Source organism: Panthera onca, chromosome E1 (assembly GCF_046562875.1).
Source record: "Panthera onca isolate mPanOnc1 chromosome E1, mPanOnc1 haplotype 2, whole genome shotgun sequence".
NCBI lineage: Eukaryota > Metazoa > Chordata > Mammalia > Carnivora > Felidae > Panthera > Panthera onca.
In genome coordinates, this window is record NC_138352.1 from 16,500,868 (window position 1) to 16,521,518 (window position 20,651).

The 20,651-nt window shown below is 43.0% G+C and overlaps 3 long non-coding RNA genes across 7 annotated transcripts in view; 2 read left to right on the top strand and 1 right to left on the bottom strand.

The window, feature by feature from the left end:
• Positions 1-20,651, top strand: part of LOC132688488 (uncharacterized) — a 112,002-nt gene that overhangs the window by 81,000 nt on the left and 10,351 nt on the right. For 2 of the 3 annotated variants that reach the window (XR_013552167.2, XR_009614563.3), the window contains exon 2: positions 7,001-7,067. This is a non-coding gene — a long non-coding RNA (uncharacterized LOC132688488). Of the gene's footprint in view, positions 1-7,000; positions 7,068-8,355; positions 8,521-20,651 lie in introns of all 3 variants that reach the window. The other variant, XR_009614564.3, reaches the window with a different exon arrangement.
• On the bottom strand, positions 8,514-18,546 carry LOC132688487 (uncharacterized). 3 transcript variants are annotated; one of them, XR_014136043.1, is made up of 6 exons: positions 18,408-18,546; positions 16,312-16,368; positions 13,510-15,201; positions 11,795-12,353; positions 11,302-11,372; positions 8,514-9,816 (listed from the first exon to the last, which is right to left on the bottom strand). It is a non-coding gene; the product is annotated as an uncharacterized LOC132688487 (long non-coding RNA). The 3 variants fall into 3 exon arrangements; XR_014136045.1 differs by lacking the exon at positions 11,302-11,372 and having other exon boundaries at positions 11,666-12,353; XR_014136044.1 differs by lacking the exons at positions 8,514-9,816; positions 11,302-11,372 and having other exon boundaries at positions 11,897-12,353; positions 13,510-14,985.
• On the top strand, positions 14,923-20,268 carry LOC132688489 (uncharacterized). Its single transcript, XR_009614566.2, has 2 exons — positions 14,923-15,035; positions 20,052-20,268. It is a non-coding gene; the product is annotated as an uncharacterized LOC132688489 (long non-coding RNA).

Sequence of the window (20,651 nt, forward strand, 5' to 3'; positions counted from 1 at the left end):
CAAACCCAACAAATATATGGGCCACCCTTCGTTTAGGCCTCAGAATCCTCTAGAGCAGCTGCAGTCGCACTTTGCAAATGACATGGTGATGTTCCAGGTCCCCTGCCAAGTATTTCTTTACCAATTCTCGAACCCGTGTGTGTGCTACTGTCACACTTTTGAATTGGGTCTCCATGCGGAGAGACCCTTAGCTAGGGTTAGGGATCAATCCAGAGAAGTCGCCAGGGTCGAAGCATTTTCACCAGTGTTGTGAATTCCATGAAGAGCTGAAGTGAGGGCACATGCGTGACTTAGTGAGATAGGTAGGGTTACGTGTAGGTTGAGGGTTATGGTTAGGGTTACAGTTAGCGTTAGGGTTAGGTCCCAGGAGGCTCCAGGAACTGACCCCACAGAAGAGCATTTGTCTCCACGAAGGGCTGAGTGGAGTACACAAGTGAGGGTGCTGGTCAGGAGTAATTTACATTCACACACACACACGCTCACCCCACAACTTTATACCTTCATCAGTTGATGGATACTTGGACTTTCCCCATATTTTGGCTACTGGTGATAATGCTGGTATAAATATCTGGTGCAGGCAATTTTACTACTAGGTGTTGACCCAAAGAGTACCAAACTACACTCTCGGTTTTAAAGTTTATTTTGCCTGATATAAGTATTGCTACTGGCTTTCTTTTGACATTATTGGCATGAAAAATGTTTTTTCATTCCCTCAATTAAAATCTGCAGGTGACTTAAGTCCAAATAAGGCTTTGTAGGTAGAATCTTGATAGGCCTTGTTTTTTTTTTTTTTTTTTTTTGTCCATTCTGACACCCTATCCAATGTCTTTTGATTGGAGCATTTAGTCGATTTACATTCAGAGTAAATATTGATAGGCATATATTTAGTGCCATTCTACTAGTTTTTTTGCCATTGTTTCTTGATGTCTTCTCTGATCCTTTCTTGTCTGTAACCCTTTTGGTCTTTCATTTCCACTCCAAGAGTCTGATTTAAATATTATTTTCTTTTGACTGGTAGTACATTCTTTACTTTTTTTAAATATTTCTTCTTTTTTAAAATTTAAGCCCAAGTTAGTTACCTTATAGTGGAATACAGTTTCAGGATTAGGGTTTAGTGATCCATCAATTACAATATATATCCAATACTCATCCCGATTGCCCTCCCCAATTCCCATCACCCATTTAGCCCATATCCCTATTCAGTAATCCTCAAGGAACCCTGAGCTTCTTCCCTTTACTTAACAGTCTCTTATTGTTTGACTCCCTCTCTGTTTATATCTTATTTTTGCTTTCATTTCACTATGTTCATCAGTGTTATTAAATTCCACAGATGAGAGAAATCATAGGATGTGTGTCTTTATCTGACATATTTGGCTTAGCATAATAAAGTCTGGTTCCATCCACTTTGTTGCAAATAGCAAGATTTCACTCCTTTTGATCGCCAAGTAATATTCCATTGCATGAATATACCACATCTTTTTTATCCATTCAACTGTCAATGGTCATTTGGGCTCTTTGCATAATTTAGCTATTGTTGATAATGCCACTATAAACATTAGAGTGCATGTGTCATTTTGAGTCAGAGTTAGTGTATCCTTTGGATAAATACCTAGTTGTGCAATTGCTGGGGCCTAGTGTAGTTCTATTTTTGGTTTTTGTAACGAATCTCCATATTATTTTCCAGAGTAGCTACGCCACTTTGCATTCCCACCAGCATTGCAAAAGCGTTCTCTTTCTCTGCATCCTTGCCAACATCTGCCGTTTCCTGAGATGTTAAATTTAGCCATTCTGATACATGTGAAGGGATATCTCATTATGGTTTTGATGATCTTTGAAGATCAAGTCTGTGGCTCTAAGTCTTTGTGGCTCTAAGTTACATTGATCTATGTTACTAAGATCTTCATTAGTCTAGGTTACCGCTGGTCTTTTGAAGTCTTTGACCCAGGGACCCGCAGCCAGGTTGCTGAGCCATCACTTAGGCACAGGAGCACCCTTTCCAAGTCACTTCTTCCTAAAGCATTGTCTTTCCCTCTTGTAATTCTGGGTCTTACCCTTTGGCAAGTCACATATCCTCATGCAAACATGTCAGAATGGACCAGAGAAAGCTGCTTGCCTGTGACTCCCCACTCATGGTCACATCTCTTCCTTCTGAAACCCCTTGAACTCCCTATCATTATTCAAGTCTTTGAATATCTCTTTTATTTGGAAATATTTCATTCTCTTGTATTCCTGCCAAAAATATGCGTGAAAATATTAAAGCAAGGATTCTTTACAATAAGTGAGCCAGTCACAATGATTCATCTGGCCGTGTGTATATTTTTATTTTTGACAATGTTCAGGCATGATGTGAGTACATCCTTTAAAATCTGAGTATCATTCATTATCTAGGATAACCACCTTTATGGAAAGCCATTCAATGACATGTTCGTTCAAGATCAGAAAAACACTTAATTTACATACCACATAATACAGTGGTATATACATACGTTATTATCTTAAAATATGTGAAGTAGATGTTTCTATGAAGTGTTTATCATGCATTCAGTTTTCTGTACCATGAATGTTATTATTTAAATTAAACAATAGTAAGAACAACAAGAATAGGTACATGGCCATCACTAGTAACTAATACTAGAACTAGTTATATAATATTATGTATTGAAAAATAAAACCATGATTACTAATGTTTTCATTCATGATGGGCTTCTAGTTACCAATAAAAAATTGGGAAGATAGTACTGAGTCTCCACATACATCAGACTGTTTTCTGACTATTGATGTCATATGAGTTGGTACATTATCACAATCAATATCCCAAAGAGATATGGTAGTATTAACTAAAATTTATATGTTTACTTAGATTTCTTTGGTTTTAACCTCTCCTGTTCCAGACTCATCCCAGCTGGCATATTACATTTAGTCATCCTGTCTCCTTAGGCTCCACCTGGTCACAACCATTTTTAGATTTTCCATATTTTTCATAATCTGCAAAGTTTTGAGGGTACATTTGTAGAATGTATTTTGCAGAATGATCCTTGGTTGGGATATGCCTAACGTTTGTTCATATGCTTAGGCCAGAGTTCATGTGTTTTGGAGCAGAAGATCCAGAGGCATAATGCCATCCATAACTATCACTTCACATAAAGAATGTTTACTCTGAAGATTAAGGTCTTTTGTGGTTCCATACAAATTTTAGGACTGTTCTAGTTCTGTGAAAAATGCTGTTGGGTGTTTTGATGGAGATTGCATTAATTGTGTTAATTGCTTTGGGAAGTATAGACATTTTCACAATATTTGTACTTCCGATTCATGAGCATGGAATGTCCTTCCATTTCTTTGTGTCATCTTGAATTTCTTTCATCACTGTTTTACAGTTTTCAGAGTATAGGTCACTCACCACTTTGGTTAGATTTACTCATAGATATCTTATTTGGTGTGCAACTGTAAATGGAACTCTTTTCTTAATTTCTCTTTCTACTGCTTCATGATTGTTGTCTAGAAATGCAACGGATTTCTGTACAATGATTGTGTATCCTGTGATATTGCTGAATTTATCAGTTCTAGCAGTTATTCGGTGGACTCTTTAGGGTTTTCTATATATAGTGTCATGTAATCTGCAAAGTGTGAAAGTTTCACTTCTTCCAGATTTGTATTTGTTTTTTTGTGTGATTGCTGTGGCTTGGACTTCCAGTACTATGTTTATGAAGTGTGGTGAGAGTAAACATCCTTGTCTTCTTCCTGACCTTATAGGAAAAGCTCTCAGATTTTCCCCGCTAAGGACGATGTTAACTGCGGGGTTTTCATAGATAACTTTTATTACATTGCTGTATGTTCCCTGTAAACCTACTTTAGGGGGTTATAATCATGAATGGATGTTGTACTTTGTCAAATGCTTTTTTCTGCATGTATTGATATGACCATATTTTTTTTTTGAAACATTTATTCATTTTTGAAAGACAGAGACAGAATGTGAGTGGGGTAGGGGCAGAGAGAGAGGGAGACACAGAATTTGAAGCAGGCTCCAAGCTCTGAGCTGTCAGCAGAGAGCCCAACACAGGGCTTGAATCATGAACCATATGGTCATGACTTGAACCAATGTCGGATGCTTCAAGGAATGAGCCACCCAGGAGCCCTGATCATATGGTTCTTATCCTTTCTCCCAATGACGTAATGCATCACAGTGATTGATTTGCAAATATGGAACCACCTTGCAGCTTGGGAACAAAGCCACTTAATTGTGGTGAATGATTTTTTAAAGGTATTTTTGAATTTGGTTGGTAGTATTTGAGAATTTTTGCATCCATGTTCATCAAGGGTATTGGCCTGGAGTTGTCTTTTCTAGTGGACTCTTTATCAGGTTTCGGTATCAGGGTAATGCTGGCCTCATAGCATGAATTTGGAAGTTTTCCATCCTTTTTTATATTTTGGAATAGCTTAAGATGAGGTCTTAACCATGTTTTAACTGTTTGGTGGAATTCACCTGTGAAGTCACCTGCTCCTCTACTTTTGATTGTTGAGAGTTTTTTGATTACTGACTCAATTTGTTTGCTGGCTATTGTTCATGTTTTCTATTTATTTCTGTTTCAGTTTATGTAACTTATATGTTTCTAGGAATTTATCTGTTTCTTGTAAATTGTCCAAATTTTTGACTTACAAGTTTTCATAATGATTTTTTTTATTTCTGAGGTGTTGGCTGTGATTTCTCCTCTCTCATTTGTGATTTTACTTTCTTTTTTTTTTTTAATTTTTTTAACGTTTATTTATTTTTGAGATAGAGACAGAGCATGAATGGGGGAGGGTCAGAGAGAGAAGGAGACACAGAATCTGAAACAGGCTCCAGGCTCTGAGCTGTCAGCACAGAGCCCAACGCGGGGCTCGAACTCACAGGGTGTGAGATTATGACCTAAGCCCAAGTCAGAGGCTCAACCGACTGAGCCACCCAGGTGCCCCTCTCATTTGTGATTTTCTTTGAGTCCTCTTTTTTTCCCCTCTGATACATGTATTGCTACCCCAGCTTTCTTTTGGCCTTCATTTGTATGATGTTTCTCGACATCCTCTCATTTTCATTCTGTAAGTGTCTTGAGGTCTAAAATGGGTCACTTGCAGACAGCATATAAATCTGTTTTGTTTTTTCATCCATTTTTACACTCTATGTCTTTTTATTGGCGCATTCATTCCATTTACATTCAAATTAATTATTGATTTGTATGTATGTATTGCCATTTTATTACCTGTTTTGTTGTGGTTTCTAATGATTTTCTCAACCCTTTCTTGTCTTTCTCTTTCATGTTTTGTTGATTTACTTTAGTGATTTGATTTCTTTCTCCTTATTCTTTGCATATTTATGAGTGGTTTTTGATGTATGGTGACCATTAGGTTTTTACATAATTTCTTTGCTTTTAGCTGTTTGTATTAAGTTGATGGTCATTTACCTCTGAACCCATTATTTTCTCCTCCCTATGTTTTGGTACATATAATTATATTTTATATCCATTTTTGTGAGTTCCTCAACTGATGTTTTACAGAAATATTCATTTTTACTGGATTTGTGTTTCCTACCTCTCTACTGTCACTTTGGGTCTCTCCTTTCCACTCAGAGTCCCTCAATATTTCTTGCAGGATTGGTTTAGTGATACAAACTCCTTTAGTTTTTGTTTGGGAAACTCTGTCTCCTTCTATTCTGAATGATAGCCTTGCTGGATAGAATATTCTTGGCTGCTGATTTTTCCATTCAGCACTTTGAACATGTCATGTCACTTCCTTCTGACTTGCCAAGATTCTGTTGACAAATCATAGCTGTCCTTTGGTGGCTGGGAGCTATGCACCACGGCAACCAGGGGCTCAAGGCTGTGCACAGAGTGCGTCAGTGGCTGGGGGGGTTGGGGGGACAGATGAGGGTAGCTGGGGGTGCACAGCTGGGTGCGGTGCAGATGGGCACAGTGTGCAGTGGCAGCTTTGCCTGCAGCTGGCCAGACAAGGTGCCCATGCGGTTTTAAGAGTTTGCCTTGAGGCCAGCAGGCTTGGAGTGGGTGAGTCCCCCAGAGAACTCTTGGGACTGGCACACAGCTAGCACGTAGTGTAGCAAGCGTCTTTGTAGGTCCACTCCCTGGTAAGTGCCTCTGTGCTTAATCTGGGTGGGGCGGCGGGGGGGGGGGGGGATGGTCCCTGTGAGCTCCCTCATTGTTGGAAAAGTACCCCCACCACTCAGAAGTCAGCATGAACAGATCTGCCTCCTGTTGCCTTGGCACTGTGTAAAATGCCATGTTTACATTGCCTCTCTACACAGGCAGGGACCTGTAGGCTACCATTCAGCCTTCTGGATCACCCAGTGCTGGCTCAGCTGACCTCCAAAGCTCCAGGATCCAGACGCAAGGGAATTCAGCCCCTCTGGGTTTTAAAGCCAAAGGTTCTGGGGATTAGTCTTCCCTGTGTGAGCTCCCTGGTGTGAGGGCTCACTTTCTCTGCCCTCTCTGCAGGCAGCCGCCCTCCACCTTTCTGACCTTCCTAACCTTTCAGGTACAGCTTCTATCTCTTTAGTTGTGGACTTTGTTCTGCCACTCTTTGGATCGCTCTGTGGTTATGGACTTGGATGTGGATGTTATGTAGTTGAAAACATGGGACAGGGTGAGCTCAGCGTCCTCTTACTCTAATATTATTAATTTTTTAAATGTCTTCATCTTTCGGATTGTTGAGACATGGTCAGACACTCTCCCATCACGCATGCACTTCAGGATTAGAAAGGAACTTTCCCACATTTGCTTCTGTATTTTATGTTTTGAAACTCTCTTTAGTGAAGTATAATTTACATATAACAAATAGCCTTCAAGTTAAAGGGTATAATTTGATGAGACTTGATCTCATGGGTACAGCACCATGAAGTCATATGGTTTCTCTCTAAACCTTAAATCATGATCCCTTTGTGTCTAGCGCTAATGTTGCTTTTGAAGTAAGGACTTTTTTTTTTTTTTTTTTTTTTTTTTTTTTTTTTTTACGTTTTTAGGTATTGCCCAGGTGTCTGAATGACTGCACTGGGGAACCTAACTTCTTTTCTGATAGACTATATTCCCGTAAGTATTGCAGTCAGTGTACCTTTGGACTTTATCCTGTGCTGTATCTTTCAGTCTGTTCACTTAATTTTCTTTCAGTACTTTAATGTTGAGGGATTCATAATTGGATTGATTTTCACTAAATGGTATGAGCTGCAGTTCCAACCATGACAGAAAGCATGAGCCTCCTGTGTTAGGTACTCAAGAGCAAGGCAGATATCCTGGGCACTTGAGCTGAGAATGTCACTCTTTTTGCCAGCCCTCTTCCCTACCCTTGGAGTCTCCTTTTGGTCACACAGAAATGTAGGTGAAGTCAGCAGAGAAAGGCCCCTTCTCTTCCCTTCCCTTTGTCTCTCAAACTCCCTGTCGCTACCTTCTGCCTGTCCCTTTCTCTGACTCAATCCCCCACGTCCCCTCCTCCAATCCAGCCACGATCAGGGTGTCCCCCAGCTGCTGGCCTCTACCCTGTCCATCCCTCAGTGAGGAAACTGTAGGAGGATTATGTAGTTCACAGGTCTGATCCAGAAATCTCTGCTCCTCAGAGCCCTCCTACACGTGGTGCTGTCTGTGGAGACCTGGCATCCTGGGTTAGGGTCTGACTCCATTGTGGCCTCCTCACTCCTCTGGTCCCTCATCCTTCCCCACCATTAGAACTCCGCCATTTCCCAGGGACAGATACCTGTCTATCTGACCCCAAGGCACCAGGGAGTCAGTGAATATTTCTAAAATAAATGAGCATAAGCACCCCATCAGTCTAGATATAGGAAGTTCCCATCACCTCCAGAAAACTCCCTCGGGCTCCCCTGCACGAAGGGTGATCTTCTATCCTCTATTTCTGCCAGTTTGTTACCTGTGTGTACAGGAACCCCACTGTGTGCACTCGATGGGGAGTGGGAGTAGATGGGTCTAGAAGCAGACACCGACACAGAAAACAATGAAAGGCGGGTTAGGGGACAGTAGGAAGGACAAAGTGGAGGGGACAGGATGGGCAGGGAAAGCATTCAGGCAGATCTGACACCTTCTTAAAATGTATATACAAACACAACACCATAGTCTGTCACCGTGCACAGTCCTCTTCAAATTTCAAAAGAGTTGTCCTATAAGGCAAAGAGATTTTGGGTATTTCCCTCTGATCTTAGTCTTCCTACATGCATTCTGTCTTCTGTAGTTTATCTGTGGCTGTGACCTCAGATGAACACTTTAGTGTGTGGCTGCATATGTGAGATTATATGTAATGGAAAATGATTGTCTTCAGATCTGGATCTCTGAATGTACACAGGCTCATAATTATCTTTTCTTTGTCTGGCAGGGCCCGAATTTTAATAGAAAAACAAGGGACCTTGCCTTATTGTTTAAAACCGTGATTCCCAATCCCTGGGCTGAGTTTTTAACAGTTTTAGTTTAATGAACTCCCGTGCCCATCTTTTTTGGAGGATCTTTGTGTGGCGATATCTCAATTGAAACTGTGAGAAGGGTGAGTGGACACTTCCCAGAGATTTTGCAGATGCTTTATGTACATAATGTCTTCTTTTTAAAATGTTCTTAGAAACAAATATTACCCCTGTTTTCACAGATAACACAGCTGAGGCTCTGTGTAGGTCCCACTGAGAACTGGTATCAGGGCTGAGACAGCAGGAACACAGGCAAAGCCTCAGGATATTGTGAGAGAAGTCTGAGGAGATGCAAAGCTGTAGTCAGGGTGATGACAGGGGTCCAGCGGGGGCAGCTTCTGGCCAACCCTGAATTGTAGGTTGACCCACTAAGTGGGCCTGAGTCTGACTCAGGCTGAAGGCCAATGCAGGCACTCAGCTGATCTAGATCCTGTCTCCACTTTTAGTCTCACTGGGGGATATGAACCTGGGCATACAGCATTTTCATAAGACCAAGTTAAATTCCCCATATCTCCAGGGCTTTTTTCCCCCACAAATACCCAGAACCTTCAGGAAAATCCAGGGAGACAACAATATTTTTAGATGATTACCTGCGTGCACTTTGGCAACACACTGACATTTTGGAGATGAACGCTGCATTGCGCGCTGAGAGCGATCCCACATAGCAGCTCTGTGTGGACCTCACACTCCCTGCTGAGGCTGTGGCCAGGAATGACCTCCAACTGCATCTCACTGACCCCAACACCCTCCCCTCTGCACCTCCTCAAACTCTGCTTACTGTGCTCAACTTCCCTTCTATTCCTGTATGATTCCAGGCTCCCCCATTTTTGCACTGGATCCTTCATCGGTGTTTCCATTATGGTGATCACAAGGTCTGCGTCATTTAATGCCTGTCCCTCTTTCACACAGGACACCTGATGCTCTAAAAGTTAGGGGTGCACCTCATTCTTTACAGAACCCAAAACACTGTGTCTCCAAAATATGCACCAGTGCTGCTGATACGTCTGCTTTTGTGTAAAAAAAAATCCTCTTTCATATGACAAGAGAGATGTATAGCTCACCGTATTACAAGGAAATGACACTGCCCATTGTATGTATGTCCTGAGAAACTTGAGATATGCTACAGCGTCCTCAGGCAGTTGGTAGTTGCATTGCCAAGACTCACAGCCATCTCTACATCATTGCCACAAAGTCAATCATGAAGAAGATGAATATACTTCACCAGCCTCTCATCCAGTTCAGGTCTTCTTAACAAATAGAGTAGGTGGAGGAGGGGGATGTGGCCTATAGCCCATGACTGGTGGTGAAGGGTGGTCCATGGGGAACAGCCTGCAAGGCGATCCTGGGAAAGGACCAGGCCCTCTTGAATACATAATAGCCTGCGGGAGAGAAATGAGAGGTATGTTCATAGGACAGAACAGAGCACCAACACCAGCAAAAAGCGGAAGCCCATAGCAGCAGTGCTCATATCCTACTAGCTTCCCCACCACCAGGTTCCAAGAGGGCAGCATTAGCGCCAAAATCTCTACCCATACTTTGGGTTCCACTTACAGCTTTGGGGTGGGAAGAGGATGTGATTGGGGTAAACTAGTGTCTCCACGTGTCTGGAAATGTCGAAACAGCAAGGGCTCTTTTCGTACAAGATTTATAGATTGAATACCAAAGTAGCATATTCCAGATAGGAAGGCATCTCTGTCCAGGATCCCCCTCCACCACAGAGGCTGCTTGTGTGTATGTGAAGAACTACAGAATGAGAAGGAATGACAAAGCCAGTGTCCACACATGGAATCCTAGCCCTCGTGGCTCAAAGCTCTGCCTCTAAGCCCCTGCCTGTGCCCAAACGACTGTCCCGACAATGGGGTCTCCTCCTCTCTGGAAGTGCTATCCATGGGCACAGAGACACATGGGGAGATGGGGATCCTGAGGGCCTGTAGAGGACCTGGGAAAATGTGCTCTCAGAGAAACAGGTAACCTATACATGTTAGTTGGGTTCAGCTGATTTATTTTACTTCGGAGGTACTTCTCAGCTTAAGTACATTTTGCAGGGTAATTGTGTCTTCTGGAAAAATGAGGTGAAATTCTAAAAGACAAAATTAACACAAATGCACTTTGAATTCTGGTGTAAGTTTCCATGTTTTAGCTGCACCTGTGACACAGGACACGAGAGAACGTGCTCATGTGAACACAAGTGAAGGACACTGTGGGGACTTGCCACACGGGTAATTTTGGATTTTTTCTCTTCACAACTTAAGTTCCAGTACACGTTTTCTATGACAAATATGCCACCTCTTATAGTTCAGAGTATTTATACCCAGGGAACACCTGAAGGGATTCTGGACAGCACGTTTACCAAAATGCTAATGGGTATGAGATTTACTTTGTCTAAGACCATTCTAAATGACACATACAAAAATGTAAGTTGGAGTGAAGGCAGTTCGCATTTTCAAGTTGTAAGGATACCCACAGATTTTTCTGACCACGTTAAAACCCTCGATAGAAGGAAACAGGAGAGGAAGAAACAGCAAGAGCAATGATTCCACATTGAGGAGATCCACAGAGAATGAGCCAAAGTAGGAGACTTCCAAGTGGAGGGTGGTGTCATCCTCCTTGATTTATTCCAGGAACACACTGGAAAAGCCCTATGGTCCCCACCCTTAGACACGCTTCGCTGCTCAACTTACCACAAACAGATGCCAGCTGGGAAGCCCGCAGACTCGGTGGTAAAGGTTTTGCATTTGCGAAAAAAACAAAAACAGCAGGCGTACCATACGACACACAAACCAGAGACAATGGCAGGAGAGTGTCTTGTACAGAAAGATGTGGATGTCCGTAAAGACAGAACTGAAAATGGCCACAGCATTTACCTTGTGTTTCTCGGCAGTTTTGGCAGAGCCGGTGTCGATGTCACTCTTGGGTGTGACGCCTGCTCCTGGACCTGCAAAAAGCCCTAGAAGGGATGGAGGTTTATTCTGACTTGAGTAGACTGTTTGGAGGCCAAAAACAAAACAAAAAAACCCTCCCCTCATACTTCCGACAACTTAAACTCTTTGCCCCAGTCAGATCCCAAATTACATGCACAGGGTGTCCCACATGCCTCCGGTGATCCCCAAGAAGAACTTGAAGAACCATCCCTTATAACTTGATGAAGACTCCTAAAAGCCCTGTCAGATGTATTCATCACTCAGCGAACAACTATGGATGGCTGGGGGCACAACTAGATGGACGTACGTTACGTTGTGCCTCATGCCTCACAGATCCCAGCATGTGGACTGTGTACAGGGCATTTCTGCTGAAGCGCTATGTCTGATTTTCTGCATACGGTCCCATTCCTTCTCCACAAGAGACGCCTGTACCCACCCATGATGGGGGAAATGACAAAGATGAGATCCTGAGAAACTTGAGGAATGTGGTAATGGCAGCAGACATTCCCCTTGCATCACAATGGTCTGTGGTACCGCCTCTGCACCTTGGCCCAAGACCTAACAGCAACAAAATAAGGTGAGTGTGTTTTACAAGTCAACTCCTAGTGCTCAGATCATCTTACCAAGTGTTGCAGGTGGAGGGGTTCCAGGTGGCCTCAGGGCCACCGGGGTTCAGGAGGTGGACGTGCCTAATAGTCCATGGGGGCGGGGCGTCTCCAGGGTAGGGCATGCAGAATCATCCAGTTAACGGAGGAGGTCCCCAGGATCCAGACTGCCCTGCAGAACAGAAGTGACAGCTACGTCCATATGCCAGACAAGAGAACCAATACCAAAAGCAGCTGTAACCCTGAGAAGAACGTGTCAGCACCTGCCACCTTCTCTGCCACCAGGATCCAAGAGTGTAGCATCAGTACCTGAAAACTCTGTCCCTGCCACTGGATGCCACCACACGTCACTGCCCACGTCTGCGGAAGTAAACTGGCAAGGGTCCTGTCCTAGAGGGTTAACAGAAGTAATTACAGACTAATGAAGTAGGATTCTCCAGACAGGCAGCCATCGATGTCCAGGTTCACCCTGCATCCCTCCTCTACAGCGACTCCAGATGCTCTGCTTTTGGTATACTAAGAACACAAAAAAATGAGTGGGAATACACGGCTCATATTCTGCTCATGGAATCACAGCCACTCCTGGCAAAACGTTCTGTAGCCGGACCCTCACTGTGCCTCCTCTGCTCCTCTCCCTGAGAAAGCGAGTCTTCCCTCTTGAAGTGTTGTCAAAGGCCTCTGGGACCTCTGGGGAGTGGAGGATGCCTGGAATCTTGCAGAGGAATGAGAGTCTTCTGTGAGGAACAAGTTACTTGTGGTGAATGTCTACAAAGCTCAGATGTGTTCATCTTAATTCATAGGGAATTCTGACTTTAAGCATACTACAGGACACGGAGTAATTATGTGCAACAGAAAAAAAGAGGGAGAAATTCACATAACAGATTTCATGCAAGTGTTTTGGTATAAAACTCCTGGTATGTGTCATGAGACTGTATCAGCTCTAACAGTGACTGGGGACACAACCAGAAACTGCTCATAGAAACACAATTGAAGGACGCAGTGTTCAAACTAGTCTTACCTAAGGTATAGCTGGAAGGATTCCAGACAACTCATTTACCAACAAAGACGGGTAGGTGATGAGTGATGACACTGACTTTATCTAGGACCACTCTAAATGGCACAGGGCACAAAACATAAAGTTGGAGTCACGATGTCGTTTCTAACAGGTTCATCTCCTGGCCAGAATCAAGAAAGGAAGACACAGCAGCCACCCGTTCCCACAAAGGTGAGGTCTGGAAGGGGTCACCCAGGCCAGGAGACTTCTGTTTGGTGTGTGCAGTCATCCTCCTCTCATTATTTCCTGAAACCCACTTAAGGAAAAACCTTAAGGTACTCAGTCTCTGAGCACTTTTGGCTTCTAAACTTACCGCAGAAAGCTGACAGACTAAAAATTGAGAAGCCTGTGGGCTCCTGGGTTATGAGTGTGCGTTTGGAAAACAGACATATCACACAACACACAAAACGAGACAAGGCCGGGAGAACGTGCTGTACATAAAGATGAGAGTTTCCCAAAAGAGTTACAACTGAGAACGGCCCCGGCATTTACCTTGTCCTTGTCTGCATTCTTGGTACGGTCAGAGCTGCTCTAACTCACAGAGGTTTCAGCAGTTTCTGGATCTACCAAAGACCCTAGAAGGGACAGAGGTTTATTCTGCTTTTAGAGGAATTTGCAGAATGAAAACAATCCCTCATCTCCTTCCTCAAATATCTTAAACTTTTCCCTACACTCGGGTCCCTGACCAGAGGCAGAGGGTATCCCACATGCCTTGAGTGACCCCCAAGGATAAGGGGGAGAACCATCCCCTCACCGTGATAAAGACCTCACGGTGTCCTGGTCCATGTTGTTTCATAATTAATCAAATAACTATGGACAGGTCAGGCTCAACTAGCAATTTAGAATTCATCAGTAAAACAGAGGTTTCTCAGTATACATCATGGGGAATCACCATTTCATTACAGATTAAGAATAAATATGAGCACGTTTGAGTGGCTCAATGCTAATGCTTGGGTTAAGCATACGACTCTTGATTTTGGCTCAGGTCATGATCTCACAGCTTGTGAATTCGAGCCCAGCACTGGGTTCCTCACTGACAGTGTGGACCCTGCTTGGGATTCTGTCTCTGCCTCTCACTCTATGCCTCTCAGACATACTCCGTCTCTATCAAAATAAATAAACCTAAAAAAAATAATAAAGTTGAGAATACTGGTTTGGTGTATATCCTCAATGAATCCTCAAGAAGGGTGCGTTTCCTCAGACTTCAGGCAAATTGTTCAATCTCTCAGCTTATCTACAAGCTGCCTTCCACATGAGAGCAGTTATTATATAACAAAAGACTGATTTTACACTATTGAGAAAAGGAGAACGATGAGAAGTTAGCAGTGAAGCTTCAGGGTTGCACTGATACCATCAGAGGACTAAGCTAAGCTCTATGGAACTTGAATTGAGGGATGCAGGGCTACAGTTCCCAAAAACAAACAAAAATAAAGACCGTTAAAAATAGTGAATAAATGACCTTCTCCTCAAATAAACTAAAGTCTTCGCATTGAGTCCGGGTGGGAAGAAGGATGAGGCCCATGTCCTGTCACCCTTTCCAGGCTCTTCAGACAGGGGGATGCTAGAGGAGGTGGGAGGGTCACCGTCAGAGAAGGGGCATGAGCTCCACCAGTCACAGGGACAAGTGCCTCATTGTCTGCGGCACCAGAGGAGAACACCCTTCTGTCACCCCTTCAGACCACCTGCCGTCCTTCGTGCTTGTGATTCTTTCCAGACCACACGATGATCACCCACAGGAACAGGCTGCACAGCAGAAATTAGACTGGGGCACATCACAACGTGCTTCTTACCTCTCCTTGGAGGGTTCTGCGTCTCTGGTCTTGCAGCCATTGGTTTCTGCCTCGTGTATCCCTCAGGCAGCCTCTTTGCTTCCATCCCGTCCAGTCTTGGATACAGAAAAATATGGACTTCTAGAAGAGTTGCAACACCACGTCGTCTACTAGACAACTAACAGTGCAGGCGTCATCCCTGGAAACACCCATAAAAACGCAAGTCAAATGACCACACCTGTATTTCAAGTAAGCGACCTCCCTGCCCTGCTCCGCCATCTCCCTGTCCCAGATCTGAGTCTTGATCTGGGGGAGAAAAAACACATCCACTTTCAGTCGTGCCAGAGTGCGCACCAAAGAAAGAGGAGGAAACAAGAACCTAGTTGTCCTAAGCATTCTTCTCATGAACTGCGAGCTGAAAAAGCCAGCAATGAAAAGCCCATGTTTAGGGATCCCACGGGCCACTACACTCACCCGCATGAGGTGCTAAGGGTTCAGTATGTCAGGCAGAACTCAGGTTACCTGGTGTCTAAAGGTGAGCTCTGCCTGCTGCAGCTGTTCCCGTGTTTGTTCAATTTGTTGCCTGTGAGTTACAACTGCTCTCGTCAGATAAGACCCAATATTGGGTATGATTTTAAATAATCTGCCCACGTTCCCATCAACCTCATATCTGTCCCGATACAATTTATTCTTACACATGAAACACATTTCACATGATTATAAATGTACAGTAGGATCAAAGCTATTGTTACGTCCTTTCCTTACTCATTATTCCAGGCTCGTAGGGTTCAGCGTCCATAGAGTTCCTTCCCATTTTCAATCTTTCCCTAACTCATCATGTGACAAGTGTCTTTTATCATAAAACTCTATTCTTCTTTAACTTATATCCTCACCACGTTTCCCAGGGTTGCAAAGACAAGGGCCATGAAATGGCACTACCATGTTGATGGGTATGATTCATAGCACGACACACTGCTCTCCTACAGATTATGACAATTGACACCACCCCCGAAGAGTGTTGGCATGGACGAAGTTTCCACATAGTCTGGCCATTGCTTGAGATCCGCAAATGTTTAGAAACTTAATTGTCTTGTTCTTTCTAAAACTTACCTTCTTTATCTGTTAATACTCTATGCATATGTCCTCTGAAGTTTTGTTTATATTACTATGTTGAGTTTACACACTGTAAAAAGGTTAAAAACAAAAAAATGAACAGAGGCCTCATGAGCTTCTGGTAATTAGTAGCTGAACTTGTACTTGTTTATTTCTTCTGTAGCTATTTTCTTTTTTTTAATGTTTATTTTTGAGACAGAGAAAGAGAGAGAGAGAGAGCGGGCATGAGCAGGGGAGGGACAGAGAGAGAGGTAACAGAATCCAAAGCAGGCTCCAGGCTCTGAGCTGTCAGCACAGAGCCTGACATGGAGCTCGAACTCACGGACTGTGAAATTATGACCTCAACTGAAGTTGGACACTTAAATGACTGAGCCCCCCAGGCTCCCCTTCTGTAGCTATTTTCAAATTTTACCTGCAGCTGCCAGCTGATTCTTCTTTGCCGCCAGTTCACAGTGTCATTTTCAGCTTCCTAAGATAGGAAAGATATATACACAGTCAGGACCAAGGTCCAGAAGTTCCCCCTTTTTACCTCCCAGCACTCTTGAAGGCCTATGCAAATATCCCTTCCCCCACCTCTCCCATAAATGCACAGACTGACAACACAATCAGAGAAATGAACACCCCATTTAAGTTCAAGAAAATTCAACTTCTGTCTGCTGCCACGTCTCTGCTATCAGAATTTCTAGTTCTGTTTCCTCTCCTTTATCATAAAGTCATCAAATAACATTGTACTTTATGCCTTCCCAGAGTTGGTCTTTTGTTTGAGATGGTGAAGACTCATTTAATCAGTGAGTGAAAAACCATGTCTGACCAACATATTCCCATTAGGATGAAGCAGGGGATCATCACTAGTCTTACACCTCCATGATTCTCAGTCCAAAAGTTGTACCATGACACAGACAATCACCCTGAAAGACGACCTTCCAGGATATGACTTCACCAACATTGCAGCTCACTCCAAGACATCGCTAGAGTTCAGGACTGCAACCCCTGCCTCCACCTTCACCTACCCTGGTGGAGGAAAAGGCCAATCTTAGAGCGGCAACATCTCCTGAACAACATCATCTTCTGACGTACAACCTGATATGAACTGTCACAGTCTGAGTTTACTTCCAGGAAACAGATTTCAGATGGAAAACCCTCAACTTCATGAAGCCAAATCTACTTTAACAAGACTCATTCCATTGATAGTGAAGGCAACAAAAGGAAAGGCTTGGCAAGGCTGGTTTGCTGTGTTACCCTCAGACTATTTTGTTTGTGGTGTTGATTTAGAGGGTTTCAACTTGACACTTGATGTACTCAAGAATCACATGCAAAATTGAGTATCTCTTGGAAACTGACACAAAAGCACTAGACAGAGAAAGGCACATGCACTTCCTTCTGGCCTCTCAGGCAGTCCTTCAGCAAATGCTTTCTGGAGTGGTTGTAATGTAGTGGCTCTGTTGTAAGGGGTTGAAGATAGAGAGGTGGTCAGGGTGCTGTACCCACTCACAGAAAGAGCTTACAAATTAAAAAAACAAGATGCCAGTGAGACAGAGCAGGCCCTAACCCCAGGTGTGGGAAGGACTAACATAAAGCTGAGTCTCCAGGGAAGAGAAGGAAGGGTTCCCTTTCCAACATGAATGAGGGACTCTAAAGTCCCCGATCTCCTCCTGAGAACAAAAGGAAATACTGTACAAAGGAGGAAGCATGTGACTGAACGCACCAAATATCTAACAACCCCACAAAGACACACAAGACCAAAATGGAGAAGAAGGAAGCCCAGGACAAAGCCAGGCTGGCAGCTGGACCCAGTCTCCCTAGAATTCATCATTGATTTGGGGGGCATTCATCTGAACAGCAAAGAAGCTGAACAACTTTTGGGCACAGACTTAGAAGTAAACAAGTGTAGTTCAGGGGCGGCCAGCAAAGATGAGCCCTAGTGAAGCTGCAGGCTTTGGTCAAGACTCAGAGGAGTTACACTTCAAAAATCAGGGGACAGGAAACAACTCGACTTTCTTAGGGATTGGGCCTGCAGTGAACAATCTCACTGGCAGAATGGATGCAGGGATCCAGTACTGCTGGCACCCCTCCCCACTTTCCAACTTTCCACTTTCTATTATTTCTGCAGCAAGATAAGTCAATTTTTCCCCACACATTTTTGACCCCTGTCTGGTCCTAAACAAAAATGACCTAATTGCTGGATGACAAAACAGTGTGATGGGACTGAAGCCTATAGGACAATGTAGGTGGATCCAGAGTGGATCCAGGTATCATTATTATTATGCTGGTACCTTCCCTCTTCCACCCCAAATACATGACACAATGTGTGACAAGCACTCAGGACAGAAAGGAAAATGCAGGTTATGTTACAGAAAGCAAGGTAGGAAGGGCAGGCACAATTCTACTGAATGCATTTGGCAAAAATACTCTGGACCCCGTTCCAAAAGAAATATAATTATCTCTACTGGCCGCCACATTCTTTCATACAATGCAGTCCTTGTGATAGTTCTCACATGAGCATCTTACTTTTCTGTAGGCACTTTTCTTTGTTCATAGAATTCTTCCAGGTTATGTGCTTTCTCCTTCAGCTGTTTGACTTTTGCTTCCTTTGTTGCTTTCACAGACCTCAATGCATTACACTTGTCTTCCAGGGCCTTTTTATTTTGTTAAAAAAAAAAAAAAAAAAGGTGCTTTCTTGATAAACGTGCACATGACCTGTGTCTTGATTTTGGTGAGACAGAAAAAGGGCAAGAACCATGAAGGCATGAAGGTATTCTTTCCCTTACCAATGCAAAGTCATTGCCATCACATGGGGATTTCTCCCCAACAGAAAATATACCTTCCAGTTGGCAGTTATTGGACCTCAAGGCTCTTAGCTCTACATCCTGGAATTCAACATTTGAATCTTGTGGTTAAGACAGATATGAGAAGACTTTCACGGAAAATTGATCACACAACAATTTGAGTGTACCTCACACAGCAGGATCGTGCATTGCAATAAACAAAGACCTTGAGGCATGACTATAACTAGAAGACAAAGATGGTGGAAAATAGTTCATGTCTAAACAACTCATAAATGGCTTTCTTAGCGGTATACATGTTTATATATATTTATATACACGTGTGTATGTATGTGTCTGTGTGTATCCCCCCCCCCCCCATTTACATTGAAAATTCACTGTTCAGCATTAAGAGAGAAAGAGACTATGGAGCATCTGGGTGGCTCAGTCAGTTCAGCATCAGACTCTTGATTTTGGGTCAGGTCATGATTCTAGGATCATGCGATCCAGACCTGTGTTGGGCTCCACACTGAGCATGAATCCTGCTTAAGATTCTCTCTCTTTCCCTCTGCCCTTCTCCCCCACTCACATGCCATCTCTCACTAAAATTTAAAAAATTCATAAAGAATAATTTTAAAATCTCTTTTAAAAGGAAAGGATTATACACTTTGGCTATCACCCTTTGTGTCTCAACTATATTTGGGTATTTTCTACATATCTTGGAGGGCAGAGTGGAATGGTGTGATAATTACCTAGTTGTGAAAATAAAAGATAACTCCTAGTCCTTGAAATAGCAAAACTCATCTTGGTGGTCCTAGTGAAATTCTAGCTCATTGTTCAGAAAGAGGTTTGGCTCCCAGAGGCCCACTCTCTACTGTGGTAAATGGCAAGCAAATATGCTGTGCTCACTTCACCCAATGAACAAAAAGCCTCCAAAGCCAAATTACAGTAAAACTCAGCAGCCAGCTCTTACCACTTCCTGATTCTTCACATTCCAATCTCTCTCTCTCTCTCTCTCTCTCTCTCTGAGTTTGCAAGGTAGCAAGTGCACTTTGAAGGTGTCATTTAAAATTTCATTAAAGTGGGTGCCTGGGTGGCTCAGTCAGTTAAGCATCCGACTTCAGCTCAGGTCGTTATCTCGTGGTTTGTGAGTTTGAGCCCTGTGTCAGACTCTGTGCTGTTCAGAGCCTGGAACCTGTTTTGGATTCTGTGTCTCCCTCTCTCTCTACCCCCTCCCCTTCTTGTGCTCGGTCTCTCCCTGTCTCTCAAAAAATTAATAAACACTATTTTTTTTAAATTTCATTAAAGTGTTCCACTATTTTGATGTTCTCCTTCAACAAAACATGTTGAATGAGTAATAATAATTTGTTACTTTTACTTGTGTTTTTAGAATGCAATCCAGGCAAATAAGGGATTCTTACCTTCAATTTAAGAGCTTCATCAGAGAGAAAATTACTTTCTTACTCTTAGTTTCCTGAAGACATTTCCTTAATTCACTGTTGTATAAAACACGAAAAAGGAATCAGAATTTTTAAAAAAAGCATAGTGCTAGATAAACCTGTCTTCTAATGTATGACTCCTTTCACAAATAAAGAGGCAGCTCTTTACATTTGTGAAGCTTGTCTTGAATTGGTACTGTTTATAGAACACATGAAATAGGTCAGTAGGATGATCTACCAGAGTGGAAGTAACCAAAGTGAAATCACAAAAAATATTTGAAAGGGCAATGCTACGTTCTGTTCCCAAATGGATATTTCTTCAGCAAGTAAAGTTCTCTGTTTTCTTCCTTAAAAGTATTGATCTTCTCAGTTATTCACTGTAAACTAACTAAAAGGAGATAAGACATTTTCTAAGGTTGTTACCAAACCAGTGACATCGAATAATCCCAATGTATGAGCAGCACAGACACGTGATCTGACAGGTGGGTGTAACTAACATTTTAGCTTTCCCGTTGTGCCTGAAGAAATGAAGTTTTAGCAGCATTTTAAAC